The sequence below is a fragment of the Tenebrio molitor genome, chromosome 4 (assembly GCF_963966145.1).
Source record: "Tenebrio molitor chromosome 4, icTenMoli1.1, whole genome shotgun sequence".
Lineage (NCBI taxonomy): Eukaryota > Metazoa > Arthropoda > Insecta > Coleoptera > Tenebrionidae > Tenebrio > Tenebrio molitor.
Window position 1 is genome coordinate 1,424,370 of NC_091049.1, and position 16,001 is coordinate 1,440,370.

Below are 16,001 nucleotides of genomic sequence, written 5' to 3' on the forward strand. Positions count from 1 at the left end.
AATGACTACAAACAAACTAAATTTTCCAAATGCTTTAAACTTTCTTTACGTCAGAAAACTGCGTAGTGAATATCATGATTTAGTTAGGACCGGTGCAGAGCACAAAGAGCCACGTCACCTCAAGAAAATATTTTTATTTGGACCGTAGGAACGACCACTTGAGTCTCTCCTGGATGACACAACTTGTCCTTCACAATTTAATTCCACTAAATTCAACTCAATTTTTGCAAACTTGTTGTTTTGCTCATCTTATGTATTTAATTTTGACAAATGTATTTTTTTTTGTGAAACTGAACAAATGCACTTCAGACAGCACTCTAAACTAAACTTACTTGTTTTAGCAGCAAGGCAACGTAGACACATAAACCAAATTTTGCAAGTTTGTGCTCTATCATTTGCTAAGTTTAAAGACATATTCTACTCAGAGAAAACAACAAAACAACTCTCATTACGTCGAGACATGTAAAGTGTAAACTTAATACACTTCCAGACAACAATATGAAGATGACGTGAGCTTTAGTTTCTCACATTTTATACACGTTCCTTGTTTGGCGTTAACATTTTATATTCAATTAAATCTATCACAAAAAATCGATGTCTTTTTTTCTTGACTAATTTATCTAAAAATCCTGATTTGGCAAAGGACAATTATTGCACAATTTTTGGAATGGTTATTTACAAAATGAGAGCGAGAAGACATTTTTCGACCATGAGCGCATTATTTGAGGCACGAGCGACGAAGGAGCGAGTGCTTCGATTTCGATTTCGCGCACTACTATGTGGCCGCGAAATGTAATTTTGAAGGTAGTAAGTTCAAAAAAATATTGTCTATTTATATTGATCAACACGTAATCGTTAAAGCTTGGAGCGAATGAAAACCAGTGAGTGAAAGACAGTGAGCGAAAAACGATGAGTGAAAGTGAAGTGAACGAAAGAGAAACCTTCACTCACTGGTAACTATGGATACAGAGACTCACTTTCTAAGAAGATATCGAACAAAACAATATTGATTGTTAATGCAAATTATTTTGTAAAAATCTACTCCATTAGTTATTTTACGTTTATAATTTTCAAATGAAATCAAGATTAAATTATTTAAAAATCTGATCGGTAGATTTCTTGGACAACTGTCTCGACCAGGTCCACGAGAATGTTTTATTCAGTTATTTTTTCTACATCACGTTGGATGAAAACCCATAAAATAAAAAGCGAAACACGTTTTCTTAGAAAGTTCCTCGAGAGACTCATCCCTCTGGAAGTAGTAGTGCCGTGCATCATTTTTATTTCATAATTTCCAAACATTTTAAATTAAAACACAACTTCAAAAGACATTTGAACCGCATTCGAAGTGTTTTTTATACTTTACCGCCCCTTATTTTTCCTCGACCCTACTAAATTCGACGCATTTTCAATTTAATATTTCCTCATCGATATTTCACTAGTCTTAAATTCACCAGATAGCAATTTCGTTCCGTTAAATGATTATATTAAACCGTACGATCCGGCATCAGGTTAATACCAGACGTCTGAACCAGACGCTGAAAATTACAAAATAATGAAAGCTATTTCACTGGAACGTCATGTCAACGGATGAAAATTGATAAAATTCGTGATTTATTGGATGCCGCCGGAAAATCTACGCCCTGCGAGATCGGATTGCGACACAACGCGAGTTTATCAATATTCTGTATTAGCATTAGTAGTCGAGAACGTTAAAAAACAAAAATGAAGAGAATCCATGCTCGTTATGGTACTCGGCGAAGACGTAACTAACGAAATTGCTGTGGAACAGAGAGAAAATAAGTCCCATCGGACGTGCAGTGACATTATACAGTGTGTTGGGGCAGAAACGTTTTTCAGAACCAAAAGAATTGATACTTTGAGAACTCATTCACATAGGAACCCTTCTCAAACCAGAACAATTTTCATTTTTCGACGTTTACTCCTGGATTAATCCAGTAAAGCCACACGTTTTCCACTCTTTTGTATTTTTTGGAAACGTACGGAGTCTTCTGTAAGAGAATTTGAAATTTTGAACAGGCACGATTTTATTTATGGCCGCAATAGTTGCGACACTCCAAACAAAAGGGATAATTTAGGTGAAATGGAATTATTAACACGTTGTGGGAGAATGCAGCGTGGTCTTACCGCGATGAAGTCTGAATAATTAAACATTCTGGCAGGTATAACTACAAATTGCATGTGCCCTGCAAATTAATCCGTGTTTCGACAGCGAGAGAATGCTTTATGGTGTGTTTTGATCTGATAATCTGCGCATTTGACCACATTCGCTTTCTGCATAATAGATCCAATTGATCTACGGTTCTGAAGATTTTAACAGAGGATGAATCGGAAGCTTCGTTTATTTTTATTGATATTTAACAACGAATTTGAAATAAATAGAGTTTTAATGGAACTTGACGTGCAGGTAACTGTGAAATTTTGCATGAATTGAAAAAGAGTGCATGAAACGAATCAACAATCCGACAAACAATAAATTTGATTATAATTTGTAAATTTGACCGATATATGCTTTGCCAGACGATAAATTGAAATAATTGAAAAATACATAAACAATTAATTGCGAATTGTAATTTTATTGGTGTGTTCTGAATAACAAAATGTCGAATTAAATGTTCTGTATAGAATTCGCTGGTGAATTATTATTAATTATTAATTTTATCCTTTGTGATGCAATAAAAAATAAATAAATATTTAAAAGTTGTTGATGAAGAACCTGGGAAAGAATGTGAGGAAGAAAAAGCTGGAGGATGGAAGGGAAGAGTGCAGGATGCTGGTAGAGAGAAAAGAAAACACGGAGAAGAAGGAGAGAAAGAAATACTACCAGAGGAACGGGTGTCTCAGTGAAGAAATGGAAAGATTAAGAGCAAAAGGAAGATGGAGTGAAAGGGACAAAGACACGGACAAGCAAAAAGGAAGGGAAAGAATCAAATAATCCAGATCCAACAGGAAGTATGAGAGATTTATGATGACAGAGGAAATTCCGGAGTCCCTGGGGAGAGAAAATGCAAGAGAAAGAAAAATGATGGCGAGATTTACAGGTATTGGATGGAAGGAGAAGAAAGAAGGTGCAGAATGTGATGTGAGGAGAGAGAGACAATTGAGCACATGAGAGAGTGGGACAGAAAGGAACAGGGAAAGAATAGAAATAGAAAGGAGGAAGGGTTAGGAAAACATGTTAATTTTTGGAATTGTTATTTTTATGTGTGTAATTAGGAATCCGAAAATCCGGAGGGCAATAGAGCATTTATTACATACAGGGTGTCTTAAAATTATCGTATTCCGAGTTCGGGGCTTAGTAGGGGACATTCTGTTGACCAAGTAAAAATGTTAAAAAAAAAGCTGTCACTTTGATAAAAATATCAAAGTTGCCAATATTTGTTCAAAAGTACCTGATTAATATTCTAGCTATGTTGTACTTCCTTTTTGAACAAAAATTATAAAGCTGTTTTTTCAGGAAATGTCTTTTCATTTATATTTTAATATTTTACATAATCATCCTCACTATATTTCAAAATGAATGTCAACCATTTATATTTTTTATTTGAAGAAAACATGATGAAAAGTTTGAACCTTCAAACGTAAAGACTCCCCCTATATTTTTTATTTTATTTTTTCGAGATTCCTGAGATTTTTCCCTACAAGACCCCCCACTTGGAATACGTTAATTTTGCGACACCCTGTATAAGTTGTTTGTATTAAAATTTTCATTGGTGTTTATTTTGTAGAATTTTTGCGTGATAGACTAAAATAGAAGGACTATCATTTCTGTCTGGAATCAAGAGAATAGGACGCATTTCGTATAAAATAAAAAACCCAACTCATTGTTCAAATATTCTCGTAATTACGATACAAAACAATGGACTCCTCTTGCTTTACCGGAAACAATAAAAAGGTCCAAGAATAAACTAGCACAGGTTCAAAAGAGTGTTTTTACTTATTTTGGACCAGCTTTAGCTTTCAATGAAAGAGGACAATTAACTAAAGTCTTGGCTCTTCATTTAGCGTCGAGAAAAATCGAAAATTAAATGTTTATCTCTGATGCAGGTACTCATTTTGTTATTTGTTTAAATACTGGTTAATCTGGTCTTGCAGGTATTTGTTTTAACAGAAACAAAAGCGAAAAATTTTCTAACAATCAAGTCGTAACATAAATGATTAAATATCTACATACCACGTAATCCCATGAACTTAAGAGTGCAGTCAGTCCTGAAAAAGAAATTCTGAATTAATTACAATAATATTAGTTGTTACATTGAGCGATAATTTTACAAGTGATTTTCATGTGATACACTTTTTCAATAATAATTAAGAAATAAGTATTTACGCAACAAGTGGGATATCCACATTATTATCGCACGCAAGTCAAAGTCGAGTTTTACTGCCCGCACGATTAACCCTAGTAAAAAATTAATAAAAAATTACGAAACTTTAGGGTTACATTCCCTTAATATAAGACTTAAAATGTGTGCAATTAATTTTCCATTATCACTTCATTCAGAGCCATAAAATTAAAAAAATCGATTTTGAGCAAAAAAATGTTTTTTCGTACACGCTCATAATTCTCAATTAATTCAAAGAACACATTTATGAAATTCGCATCAAAAGAAAATCATTCCTTTTTGAATAATTCCAATTCTAACATCAAGAGCGAAAAATGACCTAGATTTATAACTACAGTGTCATAAATAAATATCTCATTGTTGGGAAACATCTGTTGACAACTTTTCTAGTAATTCTTAAGCCCCTTAAGGGCACCATAAACAACCTACGTCAACTTCTTTTGTGGAACTGACCGCCCAATTTAATAATAAATCATAGCTAAATTTTGCACTTTAATATCATATTCCATTTATTTCAAAAACCTGTGATGTTTTCATGATTTTAATGACACCAAATTTTTCCTAAATGTTTGAAAATGAAAAATTATGTATATTAATGTAGCGGTTATTGAATTAAAACGAAATCTTCAGCTGTTTCATTAAAAATTTTGAAATTTTTACAGATTTTTTGAGAAGTTTAAATCGATTAGAAGTGGGTGTTTTCGCTCGGGCGGTAAAACTTGACTCACCCGGTACAACGAATGGTGGTAAAAGTGTAGGAAGAGAGAATGAATGACGGTGAAATATCACTTTGTTTCATTATTTTTAATTCCTTTCTTTATTATTTGACCGCCCAACGTGCTGTAAAGTAAGTCATTAATTACCTGTCCGAAAACGTGGAATAAACAGGATATATCGCACGGTCGTGGATAATACCTGCATAATTAAATGTATTTTTTTAGTGTTGTATTGAAATACATCCAAATTCATTCCTCCATCCGGTGTCTTTATTTATGTGATGGTATTCAAAGTGCACTAAAACATTTTTAGCGGTAAGTAAGTTGCATATCATAAAATGCATGCACTATTGATCACAGGATGTGCAGATGCTGTCAATAAGAAGCTTTCACGAGAGTGCATTCATATCTCGTAATATCAAGAAAAATGTGGCTTCGGCACTTTATTCTAATTCCTTGGTTTTCGCCAGGAAGGTTTTCAATAAATTTAACTGTCACCTCTGTCTTTTATCATTATTGGAATAAGTTTTTCACCGATCTTCCTTGTCCCTTAAATTTCCCCCCCCACGTAAGACCCTGTAGACACCACTTATAAATTCTTCTTCGCAAGAACCGTTCTTATATTTTATTGTTTATTGATTTTTACAACAAACAATGTTTTTGTGTGATTACAATCCCGAAAACCACAATTTCGAAACACTTTCAGGCAGCACAGAATAAACATGTTATTCAGAACATTCAGAGCTTCAATCGAGCGCAATTATTATTTCTCTGAAACATCTCCCGGTTTAATAAACTCAAATATACGATACACTTTGATGCCCCATAAAAAATCTCGTTGCAAAGCAGTTCGTTTTCTCCCTTTTGGGTGTTGTCTCCAATGTGATCTGTGGTCATTTTATGACCCAACAAACAAGCACACACGAGCTGTAAAATGGTCGAAACGACGAAATAAAATCGCATGCTGTACATGCATCATATAAAATGATATTTTCTGCAAACGGACATTCACGGAACTGGCCGCAGACGCGGCCGCGGAGTTTGCAGCACTTCCGGAGGTCAACTCCCCGGATTGCGGTCACCTCGATTGCGTACTTGCTTGTGCAACTCCTCCGGGCGAAAAAAATCGCGAGGAAACTCGCTTTGTCGCCGCTAAATTTTCGGAAATCCGCCGCGAACGTATAAAATTCGGAAAGGAAATAATTACGAAAGCGGAGACGCGGCTTTCTTGGAATATTTTACGGCGGTAATATTTGGCGGCAATTTAGAGTCTTCCCTGATATTTTATGCGACTCTTTATAAGAGTCCACCGTAAGTATAACTGCAGTGGATTTTATAGTGCACCTGCTACCATCGTACGGGAAATTTGATATAGAGGGTTACAGACTCGGAAAACGTTTACAATTTTTTTTCACAGACTTCTCGTAAACAAAGGGTTACAATCTTCTCGAGTTTGTTTATTTTGTTTTGCGGATACGCGAAATGAAGGCGGCAAGGAGGCGCATTTGCTCGTTTCTTTGCAAAAATTTATTGCAAGGAGCTAGTAAGAAATATCACGATGAAATTGAAAACCAAAGAAAAAGCAAGCAAAATTGAAGAAGAAACTGATTTGTTTTGCTGCTCTACGTGGATACATATCAGAAAAATAACAAATAATTAATTATAAATTTAGAAATTGTATTATATTTGTTATTATTTTGACAACAACAAAAATTCATCCTCCAAAAACCTGTGTACGTTTTATAAAATATGATATACAGGGTGTATTTTTAAAATGTGCCGAAATTTTACCTACGAGGTTGTTTGACAACGTAGAAAACTAAAAGCAATTTAAAAAAATTGTAACTCAAAAAATAAATGTCATTTTATTTTTTGACAGAATTTTTTAAATATTTTTTCCGAGTTCTACATGAAGCCAGTAGCTCGTGGTTAAAATTTCTGCACGCATTTCAAAAACACCCTGTATATACTATTTTATCTTCAAGCGGATCACAAAAAAAAATCGAACATAAACTCACTTATTTATTTTTCGTCACGCGTCACGTTACACGCTCCTAGGTGAAAGACTCCGTCTCAACACGCTTCACTTCTTTGAAAACCTTGCATCATCCTCACCGACCCGATATTTATTTTTTGCACCACTTTAAAGCCACACGTTTCACTTTATTTCCTCGGGTTTGTCTCGTTTGTCATTAGCTTTGAACACATTCGGAATTCTCTTATAGAGAACCGCAAAGACGTGTCTACTTATTTTTCGAGTTCGGTGAACGGTGTCTAATTCCAACTATCCCACGCACCGAAAGACCTTAGACCTCGTCTTTCTTTTTGGCCGACGGGAAATGCCGTTGCCGCTTCGAGATTTTATTAATGGTTACTCAGATTTTTCCTTTCTGAAAGGTATGTTGAAATTGATTAATACTCCTTGCACCGGTGAGCAACTGCGCCTTCTGCGACGCCGCGCCGCTCCGATGTCAATTACTTTACACCCGAAAAAAAAATCAAAGCAATGTTTTTTCCCCTTTCAAATTTTCTCTTTGTTAGTTGTTGTCCAAAATTCGATGCCGCAAACGATAAATTTCGGTGTCAGATACTTGGCATAGTCGGGCGGAATTCCGAAAGCTCCCCCAGACACTTCCCATCCACCATTTTGTCTAGTGAAATAAATCCGACATCACCTGAAGCAAAGAAATATAATCTCTCCTGCTGCGAAACTGCCAGGATTACAATACAGGATTACGACAAATTACACACAGCATTAGTGCGCGAATGTTGAATAAATCGGGGGGATTACCCGGCGACCGTAAATTAGGGCATCATAGCGGTCACGTGTCCGGAGGACCGGCCGGTAAAAACGCAACCTGCATCGGCGCTAATGTAGCGTACCGGAGTTAATCCGGACTTAATCCGGGGGCGTTGCCTGACCATAACTTGAACACATCCAGTAATCTTCACGGTAATGCGCAATAAACACACGGAAATGGTTACAGAGTGAAACTGTAGATTGATTGTTAAATATTTAGAGGCGGCGGTGGCGGCGTCCTCGTAAATTTCTATTATTTGCTGCATGTTTCCTGCTTAAACTTTCATCGCAATCTCTGATTATTAATATTAAAAGTTAAAACGTGCCACTGCTGCACAGGTGATGCCGGAGCCAAGATTACACAGGCCCTTTCACAGAATTGTTGCAATTATTAAGTCTACATATTGCAGGAGTTACTCACGCCCAAAAAAAAGAGGTAGCAAGTTTGAAAGGGACACAACAAGGACAACAAGGGACAAGAAGTAACTCTTTTTTGGACGCACTTTTTCGTACGCACTTTTTCGGACGCACTTTTCAAGGCTTGGACCGTGGCGCCATCTTGATACACAAATAACTATTTTAGTACTGAAATGATACCTGTAATGTGTTTTATTTATTCTCTTATTTACAGGCCACGTTTATTCACTTGACAATTTGAAAAATTTCGGTTTTGTTAAAACAGTATAATATTTTTTTTACAATATCCTCTTCTAAAATGTTCTTTCTAAAGTGTTTCAATTTAACGTGAATTATTTTGAGTGAAAATCAGAATTTCGAAAGCAAATAAGCAAAGTTTGGCTAATTACGTCATATTTCAAGATTAACTGGTGCATTAAATAGACCGAATGGTCGATATTAGAGAAATAATTTCGTGCCGGAAAGCGAAATACACATTCCAAATCCCCAGAGAGCAAATGTGTGGGCAAGAATTATTGAGTAGTACATAATCCGGCCCTTTTAGCTTCTACGAAATAATCTCTTGAGAAATAAAGCGAGAGAAGAAATATAAAATATGGATTCACCTGGATGGTGCAACGCAGGGTAAAAGGGTGTGATAAAAAAATATTCGGATTTTTTTCACTTCTCGGCAGTAAATTTTGTTGTCACTATACTCCGTTCACTTGAGCAACATAGTAATCACGTGGACATCAGACAGTCCCTAATAAAAATGTACCGTCTTTTTTTTGATGATAATAAAAAAAATAAACATGCCCGAGTGTTGTTTGAGGGTGCTCCATGTCTTTTTTACTTTACTGAGCAAGTTAAGTGAACACAGTGTAGTTTAAAAAATTACTTTAGTAAGAAGTTACTAGATTTGAATGATTAGGCTGAGTAGAAGAGGATGGTACCAGTAGCATAAATAGATGGTCATGAAAGTCCCAAAGCATACCATTTAGTATATTGGGTCGCCAATAAAAAATATAGCTGGGAATTTGCGAAAATGATCGTCCTCCTTTGCCGTAACTTTTACTTTGAAATTATTTGAAAGGATTATTTTTTAGGGTCCGGGCCGGGAGTTCGATTTGGGACCGATTTGGCGCTGGTAAAAAATGGAAAAAAGCGCCGACACATTTTTTATCTTCACGTCGTACGCGAAAAACACGCTTTAACCCCATTTCTCTTTACATGTCTCAACCCCTCCTTGAACAGATAAAATGGAGGTCGACAACGATTGATCCCGGAGCTTTTTATCACTTCTAGAGACCCGTCGATTTTTCATCCTGTTAAAACACGCCGCCAACATAAGAAAATGATTTTTATAGATTCGTCGAGGGGCGGGAGCACTCCATCGTTTCGTCCTCCTGTTTTTGGTCAATAGCGTATGAAAATCCCAGCCCCGGTTAAACCACTCGAACGTTATGAGAGCTGATATTTAATTTTCGTCTGAAGACTGTTTCACACTCGGCTTCATCCTGCCGAAGAGCTTGTCGGGGGAATTTATGGCGCGTTCACGGCAGATAAGCAAAAAGTTTAATTGTTTTAAAATTGAACTTTGCGCGATGGCCGCCTTCTCGTTATTAAGCCAGAAGACGACTATAAATAATTTCGTGTTGTTATTAAGGAGGAAAGCTCCAGGAATATGGGAAAAAATTCAATCTGGCTTTGCGTTGCTTGGCGCCGCACGCATTAAAATGGTTATTATATTTACAGCTGCGTGATCAAAAGCCGACTTTTAAATTATGTTGTCGCTTTCTGACTCCCCCAAAGGAGAACATGATATTAAGAGATTTCCACGTTCAAAATCTTACGTTTCCAAAGTTTCCAACAGCCTAAAAATAAACACAAAACAATCACATCGTCGCAACAATTTGTACCGTCACTCAAAATTTCTTTTCTTTTCTTTAACTTTGTAATGTCAACATAAACCACTTGTTAAGGAGCTCAAAAATTCATCATCGAGTCATTGTTCTTGTACTCTTCTAAGATTAAAGATTCAGAGTAGAAAGTCTTTTTGTGCTTCGCCCAGTTGTCGGCCTCAACTGCGTTTCGGCCTTCAATCTCTGGGCTAGCCACAAAAAGACTCACTTCTACTCTTAATGATATAATATACTAGTTATTACACAAATCCAATCTCTTAATGAAGACAAAAGGTCAGTAGCAATGACCTCACGTCGACAAAGACGAATTAATGATTCACTGTTTAAAATAAAACTAGCCTCGGCATTTCATGAGGAAACACATTTGCGAACCTGTAAATTTCATAAACATTGAAACATTTCTGGTGCACTCGAATGTTCGAAATGTTGAAAGGGTAAAACATGAAACGTCAAAATAGATCAAGAACATCCTTGTACATCTCAACAATGCTTCTATAAACTGAAATTTATGTTTGCGGAAACCAGTTCAACCAAATAAATGCTCATTGGAGAGACGTAATTTAATTAAGTAATTCTAGTACTGTTTAGTTACAAGATTACTGCATGCTAAATAATTGCAGTAAACGTCTGTGCCGAAATCGAAAAGTTGTTTTCTAGGTTAACAACAGCAGATCGTTGACGTTTCTTTGACATTTCCGGGAAAAATATACTTACCAGTGGCGACGCGTTTGCCAATAAAGCTCGTAAATTACCCACTGAATGCTTATTTGCATAGGATTCCGTTGCGAGATGACCGATAATTTGCAACGCCTGCTCTGATTTGTTTTCTTTTTGATTACATTGTATACAGTCAGCTACTTTTAAGTCTTGTCACTGTACATGACATAATACTGTGTTGTTGAGAAGTGAATTATCTCTTCAAACAATACATGCAGCAAAGTAAATAGGAATGGGGCTTAGTTTAAGAGATTATCGTTATAAGTGCACTTAAAGTAGTTACACTAAACTTGTTCGCATGTTCATGCAAAAGCAAGTGAATTTGGATGAAATTGTACTGTGTCAAAATGAAGTATTGTCCACAATTTATTTGTTTTATTTGTAGGTGTTAAAATGTTACTAAATAATAACTTGAAAGATTAGATTCTGGGGAGAAAATATTGTTATATCAGAATGATTTGAAGACTGTAAAAGTAGCAATCAAAAGTATATTAGAGAAGGTAATTGTCAATGGTTTAATTGTTTGGCCTCTCTCATCACCAAGAAAAGTCCCGAAGGATATTCTGAACAGGGTCGGATCGGTGAATAAATATTTCAACAGACGAGGAATAATTGACAAGCGCCTGGAACTCTTCCAGATCCGTTGCGAACGTACGTGATGCCCAAGACGAACGACTCATCATCGAAGGTGTAAATTATTAGATGCTAATAATAGCTATTTTCAATACAAGTGAGCAAAGTAGCGCATTTAATCACGAGGACGGAAGTTGGGCATCCGAGCCGTAGGCGAGGGTACCAACCGGACAATTTAGCATGAATTTTTCTAGAAATTTACTCCAAGCAATTTCCCGTTTTTTCGTCAATTGAAATCTAAATAACAGGTTAAAAGTTTAAATAAGTCAAAAATAATACAGGCTTTAGTTATTAATAGTCAGAAGTATTTTAAATCAGATTTAAAAAACTTTCTGTACAACATATTTGGCGCTCTCTATCGACAAACTCGCAAAACATTCACTTTGCTAACTAGTGAGAAAATATTTTTTCTCCCTACCGGTTAGAAATGTAGGCTGTGGATACCTCATTTGAGGTGAGAAAATTCAACTTTCTCGCTAAGGTAAGAAAGTTAATCATGAAATGTTTATGGTAAAACTGTACCAAAATACAAATGTCAAAAGTGTCAAAAGTGAAATAAGTTATTGATAAATGAAAGCCAATTCAATGAAGTAAGTTGGTAGGTCAATCATATAATCTGGAAAATAAACAGATAAGCTAGGTAGGTAGATTACTTTACCCTGTTTATATCAAATTTTCGAACAAACCTCAAATCTTCAAATGCGATGACAAGTTAATTAAACAAATAACACAGCCTACTATTCAATTCTCAAAATTTTCGTTTTAATCACGAATATAACCATCTTTTTTGACTTTTTTCAACAAAGTTGTGCCGGTAGGGAAAAAAATTGTATTCAAACCTTGTTAAGAAAGTGTCCTTGCAGACCTTAGGCACTTACAAACCTCGTCTACGACTCGGTTTATAATCTTTGCCTGCGGTCTGCAAGAAACCACTTTCTTACCTTGGTTTGAAATATACTAATTCTTCACTAGTGTTTCAATTGCCAAGCACTGAAATTCAATGATCATGGAAAAAAAAAATTTTTTGAACGCTTTCCACCAAGACCTGCAGAACTTGACTCGATCGATGGTCAGAATCTACACCCAACACATCTACATTTGTAAGACTGTAATGTAAATTTTTCCTTTTCTCTGGATAAATTTCGTTGCGACATTTTCAAGTAGGTCGCAGGAGGCTTTTATGTGGTCCAAGTCCCGCCCCGTGGTGAAATTATTATCTGAAACTCGACGATTTATATCGTCGCCACCCCTTTAGCTAGTTATAATAGTGATATATTCGTGCTCTTTCTGGAAATTTTTGAAAAGACGTCCCCACGATTAGCCCCTCCTGCAATAAATTAACAATCGACTCTGCTACGGAACTTCCTCCAGATCCCGGATGATTCACACCGGAACAAACGATCCTTCAACAGGTGTTAATGTGAATAAGTTAAGTGCACGATGGAGAAGAAGAGAAAAAATCGTCGTCGTTATTGTTTGATAGGTCGTTACGAGCGTGTTTTCTACATCACTGTTGGAGGAAATTCAATTTCTTTGTTGTTGTATGTCGTCCCGGATCGTTTCCCCCGTTGGTTCTTCTTCGGTTTGTTTCGCTGCCGGTCAGTTGCACTTATTGCTTTTGATTAATAATAACCGGGAGAGAAATGGGGTCGCTTCTAATTTCGTGGAAACAGAAAAATATATCTTGCTGGGTATGTCTGAGGCAAACCGCTCGTTGCCGCCGGTTTTTGTTGGTTTCTGAATGGGTCACGTAACTTGTTTTATAAACAATGAAAACAAACACGGGATAGAAATAGACGATTGAAAAAGATTGGCTCAAGGGAATATGGGAGCAAAAAGAAAATCGGCGGCGTGGCGATGATGACGGACCGGTTGGGAATTTTGATACATTTTAAAAATTTCCGAAGGGATGAAAACCAATTTTAGTTACAGAACTAATAGTATATTATGTTATTAAGAGCAAAAATGAAGTTTTATGTGCTAGCTGCATCACTATTTTTCATAACTGTTAAAATCACTGAAACAATAACTTTCAGTACAACATCTGTATCCACAAACTCTAAAAACATTCACTTTGCTCACTAGTGAGAAAATATCATTTCCTCACTAGTGATTCAATTGCCATTTCTACTATTTTCAGTGATTAAAAACCACCAAAATCCAATGATCATGGAAAAAACTACGTTTTCGTCATATTTTAGTTATTTTTTCCACCCTTATTACGCATAGTAATTCCGTTATAACGTTTTTTTTTTAATTGGGCGTCGAAGTTGGCGTTGAATGTTGAAGAGTCGATTGTGAACGCTCCACCGGATTCCAACTTTGATCAGCTGTTGAAATCTAACCTCACTTTCCCGGATTCCAACTCTGATCAGCTGTTTAAATCTAACCTCACTTTCTGCGTTGTTTGTGTTTTTACTCTGCAGTTTGAAAAATCAGTGTTTTAAGACGAGTGGTTCATTCACAATCGACTTTTCAACGCCACATTTAAAGAAAACACGCTTTATAGCTTGAATTCTGGTAGAAATCATGAAAGCTCGGACTCTTCGACCTTCTGTTTTTCTCTCGTGTAATTACCAGAAGTGTCACGGCCAATCAATACCGATATGTCGTCGCCGGATTTTGTGCAAACAATCGGGAGAATATCCGGTTCCAATAACAACAGAACAAGAAGAACAAAGAAGAATAAGGGATAATAATTAAGTGTAGGTCGGCAGCCCCCACCGTCGGATAATTAATACAGTATGGACAGCTGGCTTGATGGCGAAGACCGCCCTTATTGCCGGAATTTCCCATTTAGGGTTGTCATTTACTTCCAGATTAAACCACTTTTACTTCCCCCAAACACCCACATATTTTTCAGACGTAATAACGCAAGGATTGTGACAACTTTAGGACCCACTAAATTTCGGACACAACCTCATTGTATCATTGAAATTGCCGTCCCGTCGGAATCCGCGCGTCTAGTTTTTACAACGTTAATGACATCCTTAATGGTGGTAAGTCGAGGGGGAATTTCTGAATTTACCGCAACATGTAAATTGGCCGGCATAGTGTGCTAATGTTGCCGTCTCTCTCCCGGAGACTCCTCCACGCAGATATCTATTCGTTGATTACGTTTTCCCTCCGTCCCTATAAAAACATAGGTTTAGAGTCGGTTTCCGTGTACAAAAGCACAATTCCTGCTTTATATTAAATAATGTGTTTATATTCCGCGCTGTTTGGGAACGTTGCGCAGCATTAACCTTCCTTTGACGATTTCCGAGCTGGAAGTTTAAAAAATTTACAGTGTACGATATAATATGGCCTATCTTACTGGTGATTTTGCTTTCACGTGTAATTCGTTGCCGTCAAAAACACCTCGCTATTATTTTTCTCATCTGCAATGCCGAAAAGGTCCTTTGATCGTTTATTTGCGCCGGAATTTCGTTTCATACTTTCAGGACAAAAATTCAACTGGATCGAACAAACATAAATCACTTAGATAAATGCGAAATGTGGGACAATGTGAGATCAAAATATGGTGCCTCAGCGTTGGTTATTGATTTTGTTGTGAAAATTGCAAAGCAGAATGCCTTATTCATTTTTATTAGGTACTCTGTAACTCCCAAGAATGTCATATATGTCAAAGAATGTCAAAAATAAGACAAGCTTTAGTTATTAATAGTCAAAAAAATATTTTTTTAGTTCTAGCCATAAAACCTTAGAATTTTACATCAACTCTAAAGTATCCAACAGTATTGATTTGTACCGTTTATGTATTTATAAGAAGCTAAATCTAGTTCTACAGAACTGAGTACTGTGGCCAAGCGCCTAGCGCACCACTTTGCACTAGGGAGGTCCCGGGTTCTAACCCCAGTGCCGCCTGACCACGTGTGGGTTTTTTTCAAAGTTTTCCCCACACCATCACATCGTGGTATGTCTCATATCACAGATAAGGCGAATACTGGGTCAGTACCAGCTTCTCAGTACTTACCACCTTCCTTCCTTCCATCCTCACCGTACCCATCCTCCGTACCAAGCCTCGATTCCGCCACATCTCAGCTTTCAACTGACGCTTTTTAAATGACTTTTGACCATACTGAGAAAGAAATATTTGCAATTTCGTAGCGGCAGTTCGTAAATTTTGTATGTTTCGTAACGCCACTATCCATTAAAAGTTTTAGAGGCTTCTAGGCCACCGGTCTTAATTTTTCACTTTAACGTTTACCGAGCTCTTAAGTTGAATAAACTGTCTAACAAATTGTCTTCCTGAAAGCACAGACCGAACAATAAAACTTTTACGGCACAAAAAGAATAGACAATGTATTGTTAGATAATTGACGAATGAAACCAGACGATTCATTAATTTCGGCGTCGTTTTGGGCTAGATCTAAGTACAAGATACAAACTAATACGTCTTCATGAAGAAACTTTTTATATTAATTGAGGTTCTTGTGAAACACAAGACAAC

The 16,001-nt window shown here is 36.5% G+C and overlaps 1 protein-coding gene across 9 annotated transcripts in view; it reads right to left on the reverse strand.

Moving 5' to 3' along the window:
- Positions 1–16,001, reverse strand: part of LOC138128776 (TWiK family of potassium channels protein 7-like) — a 261,082-nt gene that overhangs the window by 90,879 nt on the left and 154,202 nt on the right. For all 9 annotated transcript variants that reach the window (XM_069044979.1, XM_069044984.1, XM_069044978.1 and 6 more), the window contains exon 3: positions 4,196–4,230. The gene's annotated coding sequence lies outside the window, so the exon portion shown is untranslated. The remainder of the gene's footprint in view (positions 1–4,195; positions 4,231–16,001) is intronic.